The sequence below is a fragment of the Eptesicus fuscus genome, chromosome 11 (genome assembly GCF_027574615.1).
Source record: "Eptesicus fuscus isolate TK198812 chromosome 11, DD_ASM_mEF_20220401, whole genome shotgun sequence".
Lineage (NCBI taxonomy): Eukaryota > Metazoa > Chordata > Mammalia > Chiroptera > Vespertilionidae > Eptesicus > Eptesicus fuscus.
The window spans coordinates 2,425,482-2,450,130 of record NC_072483.1 but is presented as its reverse complement, the minus strand read 5'-3'; the positions used below and the strand labels follow the sequence as shown (position 1 = coordinate 2,450,130).

Genomic DNA, 24,649 nt, shown 5'->3' with positions numbered 1-24,649 from the left:
AAAACACATAAATTTCTTTAAGAATTACTACAAAAATCAAAGTAGATATTTTTACCTTTAAGGTCACCTACTGAATGGAAAATCTAAATTGTTCTGTTATTGATGTTAGATTTTTTTTTAAATTTAAATTCTTTATTTTTTTAAAGCATAGCATGAGTCTCCTTTTTCTTCCATTGTCCTCTCCCTGGCCACTCCCACCCACAAGCACATGCCTCACCCCTTACTGTCTGTGTCCATTGGTTAAGCTCATATGCATGCATACAAATCCTTTGGTTGATCTCTTACCCCTTCACCCCCTGCCTTCCCTCCTAAGTTGTACAGTCTGCTCGATGCTTCTGTCTCTGGTTCTATTGTTGTTCATGAGTTTATTTTGTTCATTATATTCCACAAATGAGCGAGATCATGTGATATTTATCTTTCTCTGACTGGCTTATTTCGCATAGCATAATGCTCTCTAGTTCTACCCATGTTGTTGCAATGGTAAGAGTTCCTTCTTTTTTTTACAGCAGCGTAGTATTCCATTGTGTAGATGTACCACAGTTTTCTAATCCACTCATATGCTGATGGGCACTTAGGCTATTTCCAAATCTAGCTGTTGTAAATTATGTTGCTATGGACATAGGGGTGCATACTGGTATATTCTTTCTGCTGGGTGTTTTGGTTTTTTTTGGGATATATAGTCCCAGAAGTGGGATTACTGGGTCAAATGGAAGCTCCATTATTTTAACTTTTTTGAGGAAACTCCATATTGTTTTCCACAGTGGCTGCACCAGTCTTCATTCCCACCAGCAGTGCACGATGGTTCCTTTTTCTCCACATCCTCCCCAGAACTTTTCCTTTGTTGATTTGTTGATGATAGCCATTCTGACAGGTGTGAGGTGGCACCTCATTTTTGTATTGATTTGCATCTCTCGGATGATTAGTGACTTTGAGCATGTTTTCATATGTCTCATGGCCTTCTGTATGTCCTCTCTCAAAAAGTGTCTATTTAGGTCCTTTGCCAATTTTTTGATTGGATTGTTTATCTTCCTTTTGTTAAGTTGTATGAGTTCCCTGTTAATTTTGGAGATTAAACCCTTATTGGAGATAGCATTGGCAAAATGTTCTCCTATGCAGTCACCTTTCTTGTTGTTTTGTTGATGGTTTCTTTTGCTGTGCAGAAGCTTTTTATTTTGATGTAGTTGCATTTGTTTACTTTCTCATTAGTTTCCATTGCCCTAGGAGCTGTATCAATAAAGATATTGCTACGACATATGTCTGCCATTTTGCTGCCTATGGAGTCTTCTAAGATATTTATGGTTTCCCATCTTATGTTTAAGTCTTTTATCCATATTGAGTTTATTTTTGTGTATGGTGTAAGTTGGCGGTCTAGTTTCATTTTTTTGCAGGTATCCATCCAATTTTCCCAACAACATTTATTGAAGAGCCTGTCTTGGCCCCATTGTATGCTGTTGCATCCTGTGTCAAATATATATTGAGCATAATGGCTTGGGTTGATTTCTGGGTTCTCTGTTCTGTTTCATTGGTCTATATGTCTGCTCTTGTGTCAGTACCAGGCAGTTTTGAGAACAGTGGCTTTGTAATATAGCTTGATATTTGGTATTGTGATCCCTCCAACTTTGTTCTTCTTTCTCAATATTGATGCAGATATTTGGGGTCTTCTTTTATTCCATATGAATTTTTGGAGAGTTTGTTCTAAGTGTTTGATATATGCCATTGGTATTTTAATGGGGATTTCATTGAATCTATAGATTGCTTTGGGTGGTATGGGCATTTTAATGATGTTGATTCTCTCATCCATGAGCACAGTATATTCTTCCATTTGTTTATGTCTTCCTCTATCTCTTTTTTAGCATCCTGTAATTTTCTGAGTACAGGTCCTTTACCTCCTTGGTTAAGTTTATTCCTAAGTATCTTAAATTTTTTTTGTTGCAATGGTAAATGGAATTGTTGTTTTGTTTGTTTGTTTCTTTATCTATGAGTTCATTATTGGTGTATAAAAAAAGCCATAGATTTCTGGGTATTAATTTTGTATCCTGCTACACTGCCCAATTCATTTGTTAAGTCTTCTAGTTTTTTGATGGAGTCTCTTGGGTTTTCTATGTACAATATCATGTCATCTGAGAACAATGACAATTTTACTTATTCTTTTCCAATTTAAATGGTTTTTGTCTCTTCTTCTTGTCTGATCACTATGGCTAACACTTCCAATACTATGTCAAACAGGAGTGGTGAAAGTGGGCATCTTTGTCTTGTTCCTGTTCTTAGGGGAAATGGTTTTAGTTTGAGTATGATGTTGGCTGTAGGTTTGTCATATAAGGCTATTACTATGTTGAGGTATGATCCCTCTATTCCCACTTTGCTAAGAGTTTTTATCAAGAAAGTGTGTTGGATTTTATCAAATGCTTTTTCTGCACCAATTGATATAATTATGTGATTTTTGTCTCTCAATTTGTTTGTGTGATGCAACACATTTATTGATTTGTGGATATTGTACCATTCTTGCATCTCTGAAATAAGTTCCACTTGGTCATGGTGTATGATCTTTCTAATGTAATGCTGGATCTGACTTGCTAGAATTTTGTGAGGATTTTAGCATCTATATTCATCAGGGATATTGGCCTGTAACTCTTTCATTGTGGTGTCTTTCTCTATCTGATTTTGGGATTAGGGTAATTCTGGCTTCATAGAAAGAGCTTGGAAGTATGCCTTCCTCTCGAATTTTTTTGGAATAGTTTGAGGAGGATAAGTTTTAGTTCTTCTTTGAATGTTTGTAAAACTCCCCTGTCCAGGCCAGGACTTTTGTTTGCTGGAAGTTTTTTGATTACTGTTTCAATTTCATCAGTAGTTATCAGCCTATTCAGGTTTTTTATTCTTCCTGATTGAGTTTTGGAAGCTTGTATTTTTTCTATGAATATGTCCATTTTCAAGGTAGTTCTTTTTGTTGGAGTTGTTTGTAGTATTTTTTTTTTTTACAATCCTTTTTATGTCTGTGGGGTTCATTGTTATTTCACCTCTTTCATTTCTGATTTTGTTTGTTTAGGTCTTCTCTCTTTGTTTCTTGGTGAGCCTGGCTAGAGTTTTATCAATCTTGTTTATCCTTTCAAAGAACCAGCTCTTCGTTTTATTGACTTTTTGTATTGTTTTATGGTCTCTATGTCATTTATTTCTACTCTGATATTTATTATCTCATTCCTTCTGCTTACTCTGGGCTTTTCTTGTTGCTCTCTTTCTAATTCTAAGTTGCAGGGTTAGATCATTTATTACCATTTTTTCTTGTTTTGTGAGGTAGGCCTATAGAGCTATGAGATCCCTCTCAGGACTCCTTTCACTGTGTCCAATAGCTTTTGGGTTGCTGTGTTTCCATTGCCATTTGTTTCCAGCATGATTTATACTTCTCGTTTGATCTCTTTGGTAACCCAGTCATTATTTAATAGCATGCTATTTAGTCTCCAAATGCTTAATTTTTCTCATTGTTTTCATTGTAGTTGACTTCTAATTTTATGCCATTGTGATCTAAGAAGATGCTTAATATGATTTCTACTTCTTGAATTTGAAGAGACCTTGTCTGTGTCCTAATATGTGGTCTATCTTTGAAAAAGTCCTGTGTGCACTTGAGAAGAATGTATATCCTGTAGCTTTGGGGAAAATGTTCTGAAGATGTCAATTAAGTCCACCTGATCTAGTAAGTCATTTAAGATGTCTGTTTCTTTGCCGATTTTTTGTTTAGAGGATTTGTCCAGTGCTGTCAATGGGGTATTAACCTTTTGCACTCGGATGTTGAGTGTGACTTGACACGGTTAGCATTAAAATAAAGGAATTGAGAAAAAAGCAAGTGAGTGCAAAGGGTTAAAATCCCCTACTATGATTTTATTGCTGTCAATCTCTTCCATGATATCTTCCAGAAGTTTTTGTTTGTTTGTTTGTTTTTTGTTTGTTTGTTTTTAATGTATTTGGGTGTTCCTGTATTGGGTGCATATATGTTTATCAGAGTTATATCCTCTTGTTGAATTATTCCCTTTAGTATTATTAAGTGGCCCTCCTTATCTTTTGTTATGGTCTTCACTTTGAAGTCTATTTTGTCAAATATAAGTATGGCTACCACAGCTTTTTCCTCATTGCCATTTGTCTGAAAAATTTTTTTTCCATCCCTTCACTATCAGTCTATGTGAGTCCTTTGTTCTGAAGTGGGTCTCCTGTAGACAGCAGCTATATGAGTCATGTTTTCTTATCAATTCAACTACCTTATGCCTTTTGATTGGAGCATTTAATGCATTTACGTTTAAGGTTATTATGATAAGTACTTGTCTGTCGCCATTTGTATTCTTTATGCCTGTGTTCCTTCTCACATTTCTATTTCTTCTTTTTACAGCAGTCCCTTTAGCATTTCTTGCATTGCTGGCTTGGTGGTAATAATCTCCCCTAACCCTTTTTTGTCTGTGAAACTCCTGATTTCACTTTCAAATTTGAATGTTAGCCTTGCTGGGTATAGTATTCTTGGAGTCAGTCCTTTGCATTGCTTTGTATATTTTGTTCCATTCCCTTCTGGCCTGATGTGTTTCTGTTGATAAATCAGATGATAGTGTAATGGGAGATCCCTTGTAGGTAACTTTCTGTCTCTCTCTGGCAGTCTTTAAGATTACTACTTTGTCATTGATGTTTCCCAATTTAATTATAATGTGTCTTGGTGTCAGTCTTTTTTGGTTTATCTTGTTTGGGACTCTATGTGCTTCTTGGACTTGAGTGGCTCTTTTCTTCCCAAAATCAGGGGAGTTTTCTGTCATTATTTCTTCAAACAGGTTTTCTATTCCTTGCTCTGCTTCCTCTCTTTCTGGCACGCCTATTATGTAAATGTTGTTTTGTTTAGTGTTGTTCCAAAGCTCCCTTAAGCTCTCCTCCTGCTTTTTCACTTTTCTTTCCAGTTGCTGCTGTGCTTGGGTGTTTTTTTCTACCTTTTCTTCTAATTCACTGATGCAGTCCTCAGCTTCTTCTATTCTACTGTTGAAACTTTCCATTGTGTTCTTGACTGTGGCTATGTCATTCTTTATTTCCTTTGATTCCTCTTCCTGTCATCTTGATTCTTACACATGTTGTTGAATTTTTCCTCCATTTTTTTTACTGTCCTTATAACTATTGCTCTGAATTCTTTCTCTGACAAATTGTTTGCCTCTATTTCATTTATTTCCTTTTCTGGTGATTCCTTCTTTTCTTTCAAATGGGGGTTATTTCTTTGTCTCCCCATTTCTGCTGTTCCTTTGTGATTGTTTCTACCTAACAGATCAAACTGCTATGCAACCCAGATTTTTTTTTTTTTTTACTTTGTCTTATATGGTAGATGATTTGTGGGATTCAGTGGTGCATTCTCTTCCCTCTTATGGCCTGGGCAATCTAGGGATGCCTCCTACTTGGGATATTTGGTTTCTCTTGGTGTAGTTAGTTATTGAGTGTTATTGTTCCATTCATGGATGAAGTTTCCTCTCAGGGTGTCTGGTTATGTTGCTCGCTCTCTACCATGTTGACCAAACAGCACAAAATACAACTCAACATGACACAAAACAAAGGGGAAAAAACACGAATGTACTCATGACACTGATAACCCCAGTATAAGTGACCACCAAAGAAAAGAGGATTAGGAGAGAGAAAAGAGAGCAAAAATGATATTGAGGAATGAAAAAATGATAAGAGAGAAAAGAAAAAGAAGAAAAAGAAAAAAATATATATATGGGGAGAAAACAGCACAGAACAAACAGATAAGCCAAAAAATGCAAACTACAAACACCCAGAAAAGAGGTGGGGGCAGAATCTGTAGAGGCAGAGCTTATATACAGAAAGTAAGATTCAGGAATTAAATAAATATGGGGAGGACCACGGTCAAGTGCAGAGGAGGTAGAAAGATGATGAGTGCATAAGGAGAAAAGAAAGATAAAGAAAAAATTAAAAAGAAAAAGAAAAAAGAAAAAATATTAAAAAATGAAAACCATCAACAAATCAACAAGTGACAAGTGCTAGTGAGGATGTGGAGAAAAAGGATCTCTCATGCACTGCTGGTGGGAATGCAAACTGGTGCAGCCACTGTGGAAAACAGTATATGGAATTTCCTCTAAAAACTAAAAATGTAACTCCCATTTGACCCAGTGATCCAACTTTAGGAATATATCCCAAGAAACTAGAAACACCAATCAGAAAGGATATATGCACCCCTATGTTCATAGCAGCACAATTCACCATAGCTAAGATTTGGAAACAGCCTAAGTGCCCATCAGCAGATGAGTGGATTAGAAAACTGTGATACATCTGCACAATGGAATTCTATGTTGCTGTAAAAAAAGAAGGAATTCTTACCATTTGCAACAGCATCGATGGAACTAGAGAGCATTATGCTAAGTGAAATAAGCCAGTCAGAGAAAGATAAATATCACATGATCTCACTCATTTGTGGAATATAATGAACAACATAAACTGATGAACAAAAATAGAATCAGAGACATAGAAGCAGTGAATAACCTATGAGGGAAGGCGGGGGGGGGGGGGGCAGGGGTAAGAGATCAACCATAGTATTTATATGCATGCATATGAGCAAAACCAATCGACACAAACAGTAGGGGGAGTGAAGGCTTGGGCTTGGGGGAGGGAGTGGTGGAGGATAGGTCAATGGGAGGAAAAGGAGACTCATGTAATACTTTAAACAATAATGAATGTTTTAAAAAATAAATAAATAAAAATAAGATAAAATAACAATAAACAAATAAAAATAGAATGAAGAAATATAATGCAAAAAAATAAAGAAGCAGCAAAAAAACAAAGAAAATGAAAAAAATTTAAATAGAAGATTAAATAAATAAATAAATAAATAAATAAATAAATAAATAAAAGTGAAGTGTTGTTCCTTTCAGCCAAGTTTTAATGCCCCATGAGGGCTGGTTTAAGATCCCACTCTTTTGTACTGTCCGCTACTTCTTAGTTTCCTATAGGTATCAGCCCCATGTTGAAGTTCCAAGCAACCCACCCCTTCTGTTTGTGTCTATCTCCATTGCCTTGACTGCCAGTAGGCAGGACCAATCTGCCCACTTACCATGTCTGCCCACTGTCAATCTTAATCTCTCAAGCAGCCCTTTGTTTCAGGGCTAAGTTAGGGAGGTTGCTGTATCGCTTTCAGGGACTGAAAGGCCTCTCTTCAATGCAGTCCCTGAGGGCTCTTTGGGGCTATTCCTTTGTACCACTCAGGGTGTAGTTTGGATGTGGCTGTATTGGTTGTCTGGAGACTTCTGGGAGGGGCTAGTTCTTCAGGATAAAATGGTTGCTTAGGTCCCAAGTGTCAGGAATGTCCCAGTGCCTGACTCCCAGTCACCTCTCTTCAACCTGCTCTTCTCCACAGCCTCTCCCCAGACTCCACAAGTTTGCACCTGCATCTGCACCTCCACCTGCACCTCAGCCACAGGTTTGTATTTGAAAGGTCCTATGAACTGGGTTTAGCAAATAAAAGCAAAGACCAAAAATAGGGGAAACAACTGAGCCACTGTGAGTTTCTCTCCCCACCGCACTGCGGGGCTTGGGCAGTTCTTCAGGCTGCCCCCTCTGGGCTCAGTCTTTTGTGACTATGGACTTAGATATAAAATCCCCTGCTGCCAGCAGTCATGTGGACCTCTTTCCACAGTCAGATGTTATGCCTGTCCCCAAGGGACGCAGACTCGGTGCCCTGCAGCTTCCTTCTGACACCTTTGGCTTGGAGATTTCGCACCTCTCTCCAGCCCAGATCCCCAATCCTTACTGTTCTCCAGGCATCCTCTGCCCTTCTTGGCTGCAAATGGTCTCACCAGCTGTGTCTACTTCACCAATACCAGGTGGGTTTTATTCAATTTAGATGCTCCTTCTATCTGCTCCGGGATAAGGCTCAGGACACATCTGCCTATTCGGCCACCATTTTTCCTGGATGTTACTTTTTAATGAGCAACTACAGCAGGCCAGACATTATTACAGAAGTGGTGTATGCATAACATAAATTAATTTAAAAAACATTTTCTGCATTTTAGAGAGGAGAAACTAAAAGCCAAGAGAGGTAAGATAAAGTGCCACCGTGATGCATTTTTAGAGCTGTGAAAGTCCCCAAAACCTATATGACTTACCTCTACCCACCTGAAAATGATAGATTTTTTTCATGAGTTGAAATTACTTTTGCATGGTTCTTCCTTTCTTCTTCTTCCTTTATTGCTCCATGAAAATGAGATTATTAGAAGATGAGGACATTTATATCTTATTACTAAGGTATGAGCCCAGGTTTATTTTCCCTGGCTTTAAGGAAAAAGTAGATCATGCCATGTGCAATTATAACAAAGGATGTCCAAGAGCATTCAGGGATAGTGGGGATGGTAATGTCGATGATAACAATTATGTTACAGGTGCAGGTGAAATGGAACCATTCTTAGGTAAAATTCATTAGAGGAATCAGATAGGACATTTGAGGGAGAGTCTTGATCCCTTTTCAACTTGTTTTATGCAGACTGCCCAGTTCATCAACTGCTGTGTGCTGGCGGAAGACCTGAGGGAGCTCAGCTCCTTAGGCTGTAAAAGCAAAAGGTGTTTCCTTTACCCTTACCCTTTTATGAGGTGAAGGCCTGGGGGGGTAGTACATATAAATTACAAGGGCAGGAAAGGTAATTATAAGGAGATTCTGGAGGAAGTGTAAGGATTTGAAGTTTGAGATGGAATTGGATATAAACTGATGCTGAAGTGTACAGAGTATAACTACAGAATATAAAATAAAACATAACTAAAATATAGCCATGGCCGGATAGCTCAATCCTGTACACCAAAAAAGTTGTGGATTCTATTCCCAGTCAGGGTACATACCTAGGTTGCAGGTTCAGTTTGACCCCTGGTTGGGGCACATGCAAGAGGAAGCCAGTTGATGTATTCTCTCTCTCTCTCTCTCTCTCTCCCTCTCTCTCTCTCCCTTTGTCTTTCTCTCTCTGTCTGTCTCTCTTTCTCTCTCCCTTCCTCTCTTTCTACAATCAATAAACATATCCTCAGGTGAGAATTTTTTTAAAAGTAACTAAAATATCCTATATAATAAAAGGCTAATATGCAAATTATCCCCTCCACTGGGAGTTTGACCAGGAGTTCGACCAGGGGGGTGGGGCCAGCTGGCCAACCTCCCACATCCCTTCCCCCCTGCCACCCTGGCCCATTTGGCCCTGATTGGGGTGCGCCGGCTGGACCCCACTCATGCATGAATTCATGCACCAGGCCTCTAGTAGGAAATAAAACTCAATAGCAAAATTTCTTTGATGTTTTTATCAGAGCGTGAAAAAAAGCTTACATCAAATATTCTATGCTTTCTTTCCAAGAAAATGATCCCTTTTATCTAAAACTTGTTTTGTTGAGACATACTGAAAGGTCAGCATGGTGGTGCATGCGGACAGGCTAAATAGCCATCTCAGATGCTGGATAAGGAACAAATGACTTTATTTAAGGAAAGGAAATGGGGGATGGGATGTCCACAGGGAAGGACTGCACAGCACCGAGGCAAGGGGTCATTGGGTCGGTAATGGCAGCCCCAGAAGCTGGAGTTTTATCCCTATGTGCAGTCACTGGCAGGAAGCTCTTGTCAGTGGGTCTGGGAGCTGAGGTGTTGGGCTGAGAATGCAGAAGGAATGCAGGTGTGTGGTCAGGTGCCTTCAGGACAGTTTCCATTCCTTACATGTCTGACTCGTGGTGTCCAGCGAGACTTTCCTGGCCTTTGTTCTCCTGTGGAGGGAAGCTTACAAATGGCCATTAGGATCATATTGCCCTATAGCCCCAACACAGACCATAATAGAAGAAATGAAAATACTGTAAATAATGCCTACTCTGATTGATAACCTAATGAATACTCATACACGAAGTTCCACATGGTTTTATATGTATTATGTTGTGTGGTATTCTATTGCACATTTTGTTTTAATTCCACTAATGAAAGGACTCATCAGATGACTCTAGGCACCATTTATGTTGTGACATAGATAGAAACCACCGGTCCCTGGGCCTGGCCATAACCACAAGCTGCAGGCTCAGTGAAAATCAAGCACCAACCTGTATTTTGTTGCAGCTAAAGCTCCACTTCTCCCACTTATGTGTCTTTGACTCTATTTCTTGGTAGATTTTTTTTTTAACCTGCTTATCTCCTGAGCCTAGAACTTGAGGTTTGATATCATATTTGAGCTTTGAGGACCTCTCACTTTCCTCCTCCTTCTGCGGGGTTTCTCCTGAAGTCATGGGTTGTACTAATTGAGCCAAACAGAGTCTTGCCCAAGTTTTCACAATCCAATGACACTAGAGTATATTTTTTTCTTGTATTCCATTTGTCCTTTAACTAGCTGTCTGTAAGAGGCATGTTGAAAAGATAGACTCTCAGGCTGCATTTACACATGGCAATCATTTTAAAATAGTGTGGTACAGTTGAAAGAAAAGGGGATTTGGGATTAGAGGTATCTAGGTTGAAATTCAACTTCTATCATTCTAGGAAAACTTTTGCTTTTAAATTACAAAAATGATTATTTAAAACTCATTTTAAAGCTAAACTGTAAATGGAAAACTCACAAAGGAAATGATGAACAGATTTTGATAGGGGGACTTATAATCTGATAGATCATCTGAATTAATCATATTATTTTAAATCTTAGAACACATATACTTATGTAAATAGGGGGTTAAGTTTCTCATATGTGAATAGGGGGTTAAGTTTTTCTTAAGTTTCCTTTTCAAGGCCTGTGCAAAGCAACTGAGGAGGTGACTCAGCTGTAAATCCAGTAAGCAGAACCGATAAGCATGGTCAGAAGGACCCATCAGGAGTCAAAACATCATCTCATCAACATCATGTCTTCAAAGGACAATAACTGATGCCTGCAGACCCCCAGGCCTGCACATAGCTGCATTCCTCACCCCAGCCGCTTCCCCTTTAGAATCCTGTCCCCTGCACCTTGCTGTTATTCAGTTTAGATGCTCCTAAATTGCTGTAAGACAGGATTTGAATGTTTGTAAGCAACCTGTCTTCTTGGTTGGCTAGCCTTCTCAATAAAACCTGTTATGATTCAACCCTGCCTTCGTTACTGGACACAGTGATAGGCGGCCCAAGCCCACCTGGGGATTTCCAGGTAACAATTTGACTGTAAAAATTCAAAGAGAAAGGAAAGTTCTATAGAAATAGTGAAAACAAAAGTAATAGGCAAATATTTGTAGCAAATATTGACATTTAAGGGGCTGAGGGAAGTTCTCAAAAATAATAAAAGGAAACAATTAAACATAATAATGGGGTCCCACTTCCACTTACAAAATCAGAAGTATTTTTGATGAGTACTTTTTGTTACCATTATGAGCAGATAGAGAAGTATCTGTTTGCCTGGCTGTCTCCCAGGTGCCATTCAAAACTTTCAGTTACTTCCTATAAAAGTTATCTGACCACCTCACTCTGTCCCAGCACTTGCTTTATTCTCTTTATAAAACTTATGACTAACATGCATTATCTTATTTTTGATGCTAGAATTTTCTTTCAACTGGAATATAAGAAACCTGAAACTAAAACCCTACATGTTTCCCCCCGCCTCGCCCCCCATCAACATAAGAAACATTCAAACCTGTGAAGGATTTTTGTGAGTTTATTTAAACCAAACTGTCAAAAATTGCTGGAAAGCAAAATCTCATCAGATTGAGATAATGTTCAGGAGTATAGGAGTTTTGCAACTTATTTTATACATTATAGTAAAAAAAGGAGACATAAGTAAGTTACATGAAATCTATTGCTGACAGATTAGAGAGGCGGGAGAAAGCCAAGGTAGGGTTGGGGGGAAATCTCTGGAATTGGATAAAAAGTAAAATGATAGACACGTAGTTTTTATACATGGGTAGGTATACAGTAGTCAAGAGTCAACAATTAGTACAATAAAATGAGAGGGTTTGTGGTCACAGAGCAGTTCCTGTGCTTTGAGGGGTCCCGAAAAAGGAAAAGTTCTTTGACATTCCACAGATATGTTATGGTAGATGCAAAAGGAAAATGGTCAGGCTTAGTTAAGGTAAAGATTGACCTTGTCAGGGAAGATAATGGCCTAGGACATTGACTACCCACCATAAACTCCTTTTAGGTAGAAAATTTAAATTTTAGACCATTCTTTGTGCTCGTCAGCTTAGCATGTGGTCCCTTTTCATCCACAAATCCCCCCAAAAAAAGGGTTTTCATTACATTGTATGACTCAGTAGACACACCCTGATTGAAAGTGTTGAAGAAGTGCATATATACACTTTCAGAGATCATAGTTCTGCAATATATGCATATCAAAGCTTTCAAAATTATCTTTCTTTTGACTCAGTAATCCCATGTTCACAGATTTATTTCCAGAAAATAATCAGAAATGCACAAGTCTTATGTATAGTGATAGCCATCTCAATATTAGTATTATTTATAATAGCAAAAAATAAAAAATAATGTATCCAAAAATGCAGAAATGGATAAAAAATTTCTCTTGTATATCTAGCATGTAAACCTATGCAATTATCAAAAGTCATGTTTTCAAAAATTGATTTATCAACTAATTTAAAATATAAAGTGAGAGAAAGCAATATTTGAAATTTCATATGCAGAATAATCCAAATTTTGCTAATCTATGTATCTAAATAAAAGTACCCTACATGTATCATAATTCACTGGCCTTTGAAGTCATAATTTCCTTTATGCCAAATTACAATTGTCCAAGTGCTCAACTACTGAAATAATCCTTGTATTTTACCTTCTGACTTTCCCCAATCATTCCTGAGTAGCCGGGTAAATGATTCCAGGTCGCATAAACTCAACCCATCGATCACTGTCTCAAACACCTACCTCGAAACTTCTGAGGCACTAGTCTTGCAGGGCCTGTGTTTTTCTTTATACCAGTGTGAGCTAAACATGGCATGAGCCCTTGCCTTTGAATATCTCAGTAGTCAACTTCCTCTAATATTTAATGACAGGTACAATAGAGATATTGGAATTGAAGTAAAATATAGAAAATAATTTGTAAACCCTATCGTTGGGTTATTTGTAAAGGGACTCTGAGACAAAGAATTGGGTGCAGAAAATGTATGGAGAAATTCATGTGAGATGAACTTGCAGGACGGTGAGGAAGACAGATTTGGCAGAGGGAGAGCTGACCTGGTGCACTTGACAGACCCCACTGATCCCAAAGTGAGGTCTGGAGCTGGGAGGAGCCTTCACTTGTGGGGCCTTTAATTCCCCCTATCAGGTAGTGTTGGCTATAAGCCACGCCCTGGGAGAAGGCATACTCTTGCAGGAAGTAATTTCCTGTGGCAGAAGATTATATCCAGAGAGAGTCTGTGAGCCTTCAGCAGCAATATTTTCAGGATCTGTGGGATGAATTTCTGGAGCTGAAGAGGGAACCTGGTGCCATAACAAAATATGGCAGACTGTGTGGCTAAAATAGAAATTCCAAATTAAAGGTCCTAGACATTCAGTTTCTGGTGAGAGTTCTCAGCTTGTCTTGCAGACTGCTACAGTCTCACATGTGTTCGCTTGCCTCTCCGTGGGGCTTGTGCCAGACAAGAGAAGAAGCACGCTCTCCGGAGTCTCTTCCCATCGGCCCAGCACCCCATCCTATGACTTCATTTAGTTTTAATTGCTCCCTTAGAGGCCCCATCTCCAACACTGGGTTAGGGCTTCAACCTATGAATCTGGGGAAGCAGGCAAACATCCGTCCACAGCCCAGCGCTGCCCACTCCACACCAGCAGGCGCAGCACCCTTCTCCGAGCTCTTTTCCTGCTGCTCTTCTCTCACCAGGTGACAGCTCTTCCTTCCTTCCAAACGGAGATGCACCTTTCTGTCTCTTCAACCCACAGTCTAGGTGAAATTGCATCCTGGCTCTTAAGAAAAGCGGGTGATTATTCTTAAGTCAAAACTGGGCACTCACTTTCTACCATGCATACTACAATGACAGGATCGTTCAAAATAATGTATTGATTAGCACTTGCCATAAAAATGCTATGTACCAAACTAACCCGAAACTCATTAGCTTAAAGCAATAATCATGTGTGCCTGAGTTGGCTGATCTAGACTTCCAGTTAAAGAATTAAAGGCAGACAATTTATCGGGTGCAAGCTCTTAGGAGATGTACCTATGGAAAAACTAGAGAGCAAGACTGAGCCAGGGGGAAGCTGACCTTGGCTGGGTGTGCCGGGTTTGGCTCTAAGCTCCAGATCAAATCCGGGTTTGTTCTACATTATCTCTCATCCTCTTTGGAGCAGCCAGGTAGATGGGGAATATTTTCTTCCAGGATATGACAGAGATGGGAGTATAATCATATCTGCTCAATATGAATGGAACAATAATAATTAAAATAATACAATGAGTAAATTGTTTAGCACCTGAATTTGTTTTCTCTTAATTCCTGTAAAAAACGACCTGGTTCATCTCCCACCACATTCTCTTCTGGCTCACATTCACCAGTCTCTTAAATTTCAACTTACTCTTCCTTTTCCCCCATTACACCTTAGAGATATATTACCCCTTAGTAGGAGGTCAACAATGCATTTAAAGCCACAGTTGTGGTAATTTATTCAGCATATATAGCTTTTTCAGTGGTAGAGGACCGTTCATACTACAGAAAGGAAAATCTTCCTTTTCCTGTCCCTTTCCCTTACAGGTTTCTGTTAGAAGTGCCCTGGAGCAAACAGGGGGAATGACCAGTCTTGAAACACATTTCTTGAGGACTGAGAGACAGAAGCAGGAACAGGAGAGGTGTGGATTGCCCTGTTGACTGACACATGGGGCAGGACAGAAACCCAGCAGGAAAGCCACAGGGCTCTCTGGGATGTGGGGATGGTGTATGGTGTGCAGGCAACCTGGCTTCAGTCTGCACTGCCAGCTCCCTGTGTGCACTGGCACCGCCCCCAGTGTGCTGAGAGGGGCGCCAGCCTCCAGGCTGCAGCTGAGCAACAGGCAGAGCTGCTGACCAACCTGCAGGGGACCTCCCCGCCGGGTCCCAGGGCCTGGTGCCGCACTGTGAGAAACTGGCCGCTCCAGCCTCTGCTACAGCCCTTTTACTGTCAGTTCCATGTGTTGTGATGATCTAATATTATTTTTGAAATTTGCCGTTTTAATCTGTGTTTACTCTTTATTAAACTTTAATATTTTTCTTTTATTTCCTCTCTTTTATATTCCAAAGGACATGGAATTTTTTCTTGTTAAGAATTGTTTCATTTTTATTTTTCTGTTAGTTAGTTATTAATTAAATCCACATTTTGTTCTTCCTCTTATACTCCCATTGAACTTTGTGTTATTTATGTATTTTCTGTCATCCCCGTAGCCTGACCTCCTTCCTGACTTCACCCGCTCCCACTGCCTGCTGGTCTTTCTGTCCACTTTTAGCTCAGATTATTATGACCCTACATCTTCTATCACTTTATCGAGCTGTCAATTATGTACTATAAACTTCACATATTTAAAATGTACCACTGAATGCTTAATCATATATACACATGCATGTTTTTAACAATACATTTAATAAATCATGTGCTACCTCAATTTGTGTTCTCCCAGATTTCCCCTGTGGATCCAGGACTGCTTCCTGTATGAGAGCTTTCAAAGTAAATCATTTTGTGATAAACGTTCAGAAGCCTATGACTTTAATTTTAAGACTTTTAAGCAATAATTTAGCAGAATCTGAAATTCCAGATTTGAAGTCCTTGTCCCATCGCTTTGAATGTGTTGCTCATTTTTTTAAAAATGTATTTATTTTGTACTCAGCAGTGCTCTCGGGAGCTCTATGGCTATGTCCACTTGAATCGTATTTCTTATAGATAACTGTTTCCATTAAAAAGACATATTAGATTGTTTCTCAGCATTTAATCTTCCAGAATTTAGCCAGAGTGCACCAGGTGTGAATATCAGTTCTCACTTCTTAGGCTCTCTATAATCTATATTTGGTATGTGTTGAACCAAAAGAGAAAATAATATAATTTAAATTATTAAATGGCTATATCAGAAAACTTTGGAATTTCTTACTATTATTTCTGTTGTGTACACTCCCTCATTCTACAACAAAAGAGAATGAGATATCCAGTGGAACAGAATCCCGATAATTGGCCAATAGTTGATAACAGCAGATAGGTTCCTTCCCTAGAAATTAGACATTGAGAGAGAGTTATTCAGTCTTATGGTGGAACTAGCAATACATTAGCTCAATAATTATTACAGGCCAAACACTACCTCACAAACCAAACAATCAGGACAAAGTAGAAGGGAAAATAAGGGAAGAATAAAGCCTATCAGTGGAGCAAAGCAAAGATGAGTGAAGTCAAAAGAGACTGGGCAGCCAGTACTGTATTTGCTTCCTATTCATTTCTGAGCTCTGCCTTTGGCCATCTGAGATGATTCTCTCTCCCATCGTAAGTTCATCTTTTTATGTTTCTAGTTTAAGCTTTATTTTATTATTTACAACTAAATAGCCCTGCACAAATTACAGAAATTATGTGGTGTGGTTTCCATATCAAACACAAATATCAAGAAACATGAGATGAAACGTAAGGTTTTCATACACATAAAATTGTTACCAAAAATATTGGAAATACCTAGTTAGATTGGGAATTGAAATATGCCATTTCACAATGACATTACACAAGAGTAAGAAGAAGATATGCTTTTATATTTCCTTATTTGTGTAGAATAACTTGTGATGGATGATGGGTCACTGATATTACATGGCATTTTCCACTGGGTTTCCTATGTTTCGTTTCAATTGGTAAGGCCATATGAGCAAGCACTCTTTGTTATAACAAGCCTGTGGATATGTGCTTATTAGGATGTGGAGATTACATTACAACCAATTCATTTGGGAAGTAATAGTATTGCCACAATTTCATAATAAGCATATTTGAGGGACAGAGTGTCAAGTAAAACATTGACTTTTATGATAGTAATCCATAAGGTTAAACCTCATAATTAAAGGTCAACTGTATAGCACAATAGCTAGTGTTGGCTGGGCAAAAGCAGATTATACAAATGGAAACACAAATGGCGATCAATTTGAGAGAAAATAATATTGGAAACTCAAAATGACAATAAGGTGTGTGTGTGTGTAATAGAGATATGTGAAATATGTAACAATGGTAGTGCTTTCAGAATTTTCCTATGGATTATGTGAGAGGTACCTAGAAGACATCTAGAAAATATGCTGAGTAGCTATAGAGTTCAGAATTAATAGATGTAAATTTGACTCATCAAAATACAGGTTGTATTTATAGCCCAGAGACTGGATAAGATATCAAAGGGGTATGAAGATAAAGTCCAAGTGCTAAAAATTTGCTAACTTCAGATTTTTGAGATTTAATAAGTGACAAATAAAATAAAGTTCTAATAAAATATAAGCAAATTAGAGGCCCAATGTATGAAATTCGTGTACTGGGGAAAGTCCCTCAGCCTGGCCTGCACCCTCTCGTAATCCGGGACCACTCAGGGGATGTCCTACTGTCAGCGTAGGCCCGCTCCCCAGTCAACTGTCTGGCCCCTGGGGGTCAGTGAACATCATAGCGAGCAGTTGAGCGACCTTTGCATATCATTAGCATATTACGCTTTGATTGGTTGAACTTGGTTGAACGGACAGCTGGACAACTGGACACTTAGCATATTAGGCTTTTATCATATAGGATTACATTAAGTGCTCATGGGTACATATTCCCTTCTTTCCAAAGTCCCACATGTGAAAATGATATTTCCTTTCTAAATTGCCAAAACTTACAATGTTTTTTTCAATCTTGATATAGAAAGAGGATGCTGCTAGGTTTTAGTGTCATTCAATGACCATGTAATCCTAAACATTACATGAATATTATTTAAGATGTATGATAGCCTCCTAATTGTCTTTATCCTTATTGCCTGGAATTCAATTTCCATAAGGCTATCAGAATACATTTTTAAAAATAAAACTAATTGTGTGCTTACACTGCTTTAGTGGCCCCTTCTTGACCTTGTCATGTCCCATGGGTTCTCCATCTTCTTGCCTCCATTCACCTCCCCTGGTAGTATCTTTCATCACTTTCCTGCTGATCCCCTGAACTACTTAACATTTTCCCTAAAGTTTCATTCTCACTTAGCAACAGGCTTTCATACATGGTGTTCTCTCAGTGTAGAAAACTCTTTCCTCCCTTGTGTGTTGACATTTTTGACATTCCTGTCAGGGAGCCCTTTCTGAACTCTTCAGTCTAGGTTGGGTGCTTTTTCAGTTTCAGTACACCTCTTGACATCCTTTTCTACTCTGTATTGCAATTACCAACATAATGAGTAAGAGAATGTAGCCAGAAGAATAATGGTTCTCAACTATTTGTTCCCTGGGGAATATTTGTCAATGTCTGGAGACAATTTTGGTTGCCCCGACTAGGCATGAGCAACTGGCATGTAATGGGAAAAGACTGAGGATGCTGTTGAACATCCTACATTGCAAAAGACAGACCCTACAACAATGAATTATGCAGAGCACACTGTTGATAATGTCAAGGCTAGGAAATTATGAACTAGAATATAGAGAGAACTACACGAGGAAAGCAAAAAGCAGTATGAAAAACTAGGCCAACCTGATGGAGGCTGGGTGTGATGGGGGCTGTCCAAGGCAGGGAGGATCCCAGTGCCTGAGGGAAGGGAGGGGAGCATGGGGAAAAGGGAGACCTGTTATATTGAGAACCTTGAGTAGATAAGAAAAAAGGGAAAGATTATCAGCTACATTTGTGGAGAAAAATTGGTGCGTAAAGATGACAGCTAGAGAAGTTTGCTTGATGAGGTACTATGGGGAGCCCTCCTGCTGCCTTTTTACAGAAACATATTATTAGAGTTCCACATTGCACTTCCACACTTCTTGAAACAGACTGCTGTTCCTTTTAATTTTATGGCAACAAGACATGGAGCCCACTCCATTTGTTTGAACACGAGTCCCCTACCATTAATCCTCTATCATGCACTGTTTTCGTATGACAACAGCATCATGACTTTGAAATCCCAGTGGAAAGCACAGGTAAAGAACATGCTGAATGCTTTACACTTCCAGGCCAGGCCAGGTGAGATGTAACGTAATCATTGGCATGCCCTTGTCTCTTTCCAGTGACACTTTCCCTGGTTTTGACTTGGGTTCTGTCAGAGCCAGCAGCAAGAGTACCACATAGCTCTGCTGGTCTGACTGGCTGAGTCTGGGCAGAGCTTGGCAGAGGGTCTTGGGAGATGGAGAAGGAGATGGAGAAGTTGTAGGTATATCAGGATGAGTCTTTATTGTAGAAGCCAGTGGCCATATAGACATTAGACAAGACAGTCCTCACAGCAAAGTCCATACAGGCAGGCAGTAGGACACCGGCTGGTGAACATATCTCTTTCCCAGAAAGCAGCAACCGTCTCTGTACCCACAGCTATTATCTGACAGCCACACGCTGCCTCCGAGACTCACTGCCTCACATCGTAGAGGAACCTGAGCTCTCCGACTCAGCAGCTTCTCCTGTCTCTCCTGCCCAGCTGCTCTCTAGCAGACTTCTTCTTACTCCATCCACAGCTGACTCCAGCCAACTAGCTGGTCAGTAATCTACTTTTATACCATTTAGATAAAGAAAGGCTTCATGCCAATAGTTACATCAATATATTGGCTACTGAAAGCCACAGTGTACCTTGTGTCCTGGCACCCGCTCATGGTATCTTGGCTGATTAGGATTCCCAGGCTCAGAGTCCTTGAACATTCCATTTAGGTACATGCCCAGAGAAGCCTTTGGTCATCCTGGTGTATTGATAAGAAGGCCTCTGTGTTCCTACCGGCCTTGACTATCCAGGGACCTGGCATGGTTTCAACAGGTTTTTTTGCTGTCTTTTATGCTATGCCTCATGTCACATTCCCAATGTACACCTTCCCTGACATCTGCTACCCTGCTGGAAATACCCATGCTAGGATTTTATACCCTCTCTCACCATCTTATCAATTCCAAACCTAAATGGGAAGTAGTTATAAATGCTTCATAAGTATCTAATTTACCAATTCATTCTAAGAATACTGGCATAATATATTTCTTCTATATTAAAAAAATACTTGAAATAAATGACTGAGAACAAAAAAATGAACTACCATGTCAATATGTCAATATGTCAGGCATTGTTAAAGTATACAAGGGAAATAGCTGTATCAGAGAGATATTTCAAATTCATTCTTACTGGTGACTTCCTATAAAGCAGCCTTCAATACTATGTTGTTAAAGGCAGTACTTTATAATCTGACTAGAGGCCCAGTGCATGAAACTCATGCACAGGTAGGGTCCCTAACAGCTGATGGCTGGGGCCTTCCTTCATTCTGCGTCACCCCCTGGTGGTCAGCGCATGTCATAGCAAGCGATCGAACTCTCGCAGGGACACTTTGCATATTAGGTTTTTATATATAAATATAGATATTGTCAGCCTCTGGTAATAACCTTGATTCTGTGTGTGTGTGTCTGTTTGTTCCTGTGTGCATGTGTGTGTGTATGTGTGCACATGAACACGTGTGTAATGGGTAGGAGGCTGGTCTATTTGTGTTATTTTCTGTGTAGTACATACTTATACATAAACATACATAAACTGACATACAGTCTCTAAAAAAATGCTTCTAAATTCATCTTTTATCATGGCTTTTAAGTTTAATAAAATAGTCCAGGTTTTGAGTTCCAATTCAGGATATACACTTTGCTAGCTGAGATCTAAGAAATGTATTTTGTCTTTCTTACCTTTACGTTCCTTAACTCTAAAGTGGACTTAGTCTACATATTCCATGCAGTTCTTGCAAACATCATGTGCTTTGGGATATCACATTGCCAGTAGGTACACCAACCAAAATCTATTGCCCTTTTGGTGAGTGTAATTAGGTGGAAATAAGGCCAGGAATAAAATATCAAAAACAGAGAGAGAGGATGTTGACATACAGTGCAACTCAGAATTCTCACCTCTAGATACATGTGCTTAAAGAGGTAAAAATACTGATATTTATTGCAATATTTATAATATACAAAATTGGGAATAATTTTAAAATGTCCATTAACAGAAGAATGGAAAAATAAATTATGATAGGTTCATCATATACAGCCTTTAAACAGGACAATTTAGATGTAAATGTTTCTCAGTGAGGTGATATCCTCCACAAAGAGAAGATATGAGGAAAGATGACAAAAATGGCAATACAAAAGAGATTTCAATGATAATTCTTTCACTCCTTCACAAATATGGAGCAAATATTACAAAATATTAAAATGTCATATCTGAATAGCATCTTATTAATCTTGGTATTTTATATTCTAACTAGAGGCCCGGTGCACAACAGTTGTGCACTGGGGGGTGGATTCCCTCAGCTCAGCCTGTGCCCTTTCGCAGTCTGGGAGCCCTCAGGGCATGTCTTACTGACGGCTAAGACCCACAGTCAGACATCCTTAGTGCTGCTGTGGAGGCAGGCCACTGCACTTGCCAACCGTCAGCCTGGTTTCTGGCTGAGCAGCACTCCCCCTGTGAGAGTGCACTGACCACTAGGGGGAAGCTCCTGCATTGAGTGTCTTTCCCCTGGTGGTCAATGTGCATCATTGCGATTGGTCATTCCATTGTTAGGTAAATTTGCATATTACCCTTTTATTATATAGGACTAGAGGCCCGGTGCAAGAAATTTGTGCACTGGGGTGGGGGGGTCCCTCTGCCTGGTCTGCACCCTCTCACAGTCCAGGACCCCCCAGGGATGTCTGCCTGCCAGCTTAGACCCGTTCCCAGTTGGAAATCCCTCTTGCAGTCTGGGACCCCTCGTTCCTTATCACCTGCCTGCTCACTGCTCCTTACCACTCGGCTCGCTGCTCCTTAGTGCTGCCATGGAGGCAGGAGAGGCTCCTGCCACCACCACTGCTCTTGCCAGCTGTGAGCCCTATCTTTCTGTGTAGTTGTCTGTGGGCCAACTGCTCTCTTCCTTCTCACTTAGGGCGAGCAGCATGTGAGGGTAAAGCGTGCTGTTGTGAAACGCAAACAGCTGCCTGGAGCTGAGGAGAGTGACTGGGACCATGGGGTGAGAGGTGGACACAGAGGACGCTATCTCACCCAACTGTGGGGTGGGCTGGCTGGCCTTCATCTGCCTGACCCCACCCAGGGAGGGACCGAGCAGGGTGTCCGCCTCTCTATTCTCCATCCTTCCATCTGTGACACCTGTCACCCTTGCCAGGCCTCCCCCAAAGTGAGTTCAGCTCAATCCCTGAATGTAAAAGGGCATGGGGGGGAGAGGAGTGTGGCCACTCCAGTGCCCCCTGATTCCCAGCGACTGGACCTGATCTCAGGACGGTGGCCACAGCTGCAGAACATAGATCTGTTTCAAGAAAAGTTGGGAATGCAGACTGTCCTATGAGCCCCTATTCCAAAAAGTGGCAGTTTATTCACATTATGGCAAAGACACCTTCAAGAGTGACATAGGTGGGTAAAGTCAGGGTCAAACTGGGCCATTTCCTCATCCAATCTCTCTGAGGTGTGTGGACAGAACCAAGTCTCAGCTCTTCACAGGACACTTCCAGGTTTTTATTTTAAGCCTAAAGGACAGTATTCTGTCTCCATTCCTGTTCTTTGGGATTTTTTCATCATCGGATCAAAGGATATGCACTTTGGGGTAATCCTCTCGAGATACAATATTCCAGTTGCACCCATGTGACGATGACAGAGCCCCTCAAAGGGAGGGAGCCGAAAGATGGGGATCAGGGAATTCTGAAAACCAAAGCGATGACAGAGATGTTAAGCCTTTCCTTCAAGCAACTGACATCCCTCTTCAGACGGACTGCAGGCAGGGCATCTGCTGGACCTTTACCACTTGAAGTCCTGGCAGGCTGCCCTGGGCCCTGCTAGGCAGTGTGCAGGGCCACCTGGGCCCAGAGGGAGTCGTTCCCCCACCCCAGCCACTCCTGGTACAGCTCCTGCACGTGGGTGCTGGTCTCCGGTGGCCACACTGGGATGGCAGCATAGATGCCTTCCATCTGCTGCAGCAGTGCCCTGTCCACACACCTGTTCTCGCCTGGGCCTGGCCCCTGCAGCTTAGGCATCCTTAGTGCAGGCCAGGACCTCCATGAAGTGGCAGGGGAACTTGCCCCTCTACAGCTTCAGGACCACTTCTGGGTGTTCTGAAAGACATACATAGCCTCAAAGCATAGCAGAAGCTCTCCTTCCCTGTCAAGGGTGACCTCCTGGAAGTCTTTGTTCCTCAGGGTGCGGTAGGTGAGCACCCCCACGTCCTCGTTGAACAGCTCCTTGGCCGTGTGCCTGAAGATGTGCGCCAGGTACCCGTCAGAACTGGCACTCTCATGGAGTCTCACATCCTTCTCCTTCATGTCTCCAAACCGAGTGTCCATGGTGGCATCATCCTAGGCGACGTCACTTTGCTCCATTATCTGGACAATTTCACCTGAGGTTAACATGCAGTCAGCACCCTGGGAACTATGCAAAGCTGTGGGAACATTTTCTCAAAGGGCCTCCAGTTTCTTGTCACAACACGGGGCCACAATGAAGTGGAAAATCTTGTCTGGGGACAGGTTCTGCCATCTGATGAAGTAATCCTCCAGCAGAGAGCCCATGGTCTGCTGGGGAGACTTGGCCATGCAGAGGTGGGGGTGTTGGGGTGACCCAGCACACGCTCTGCATATCGGTCCCAGCCAGGGCAGGCGGAGGTCAGCATGGGTAGCCGGGGCTCTTCCTCACGGTGCTGGCAGTACCAATGCATAAATTCCTTCTGACTCTCTAGGATGCTGAAGTTCACAGCTATCTTCATGTCAAAAACAGTGTGCCCCAAGGCTTTTGAGAAAGCCGCAGAGCCTTCTGGATGCATCAGTGACACTGAGGCTAAATTTAGCAGCAAAATAAGGCAGAGACTAAGGACACATGGACACTGCCAACACCTTGTGTTGTGAGGTATCACATTTCTTATTAAGGTTCAGAACACGGAAGAAGTCCTTGGTGTTCTGCTGAGAAACTTGGACTCAGTCCTCTGTGGTCACACAACTGTCACATGCCAGGCAGTCACTCAGAAATATCTTGGCATTGGCCAGTTTATGGAATTCTCCCTTCTCTCTGTTCTCCTGAGCCGGACTCCGAACGTTGACTGCAGCATTCTCTTGGTCATCAGTCTTTGTTTTTTTTACTACATTCCTTCTGTGTGCAGTAATCACACTTCATTTGGAGCAGGGCAGGTGGAGGGCCGGCTCGAGTGACCTGGAGGAAGCACAGGGAGAGCAGCCAGTTACTGCTGGTCACACCTGGCACAGCTGGTGGAATCATTTCTTCCTTGTGGAGTGTTTAGGGAGGGGAAGTGGCCACATTGCCTGAGGCTGAGTTCCAGGAGGCCGGCAGCACTGTCAAGATCGTGCTGGAGGCGCTGGTCCATTGGTGCCTGGCCTGTCCTCTGGAGATTGAGCCTATAGGACTACTAAGGAAGCCAGTCCCCAGTTCTGCCCCACCTCTGCCACCAATTGATTAGAGTCTGAGGGCTGGAAGGAGGGACCAAGAGGCCTGCCTTCCATCTGCTCGCCAGTCCCTGTGCCACTCACTCTGGTTCTTTGTGTACCATCCCCTGATCAATCGGAGTCTGCGGGCCAGGGTAGGGACCAAGTGGTCTGCCTTCCACCTGCTCACCAGTC

At 41.1% G+C, this 24,649-nt stretch overlaps 1 pseudogene; it reads right to left on the bottom strand.

Annotated features, from left to right (window-relative positions):
* Nucleotides 1-22,864: 22,864 nt before the first annotated feature.
* On the bottom strand, nucleotides 22,865-24,188 carry LOC103300080 (nuclear prelamin A recognition factor-like; annotated as a pseudogene).
* Between the last annotated feature and the right edge of the window lie 461 nt (nucleotides 24,189-24,649).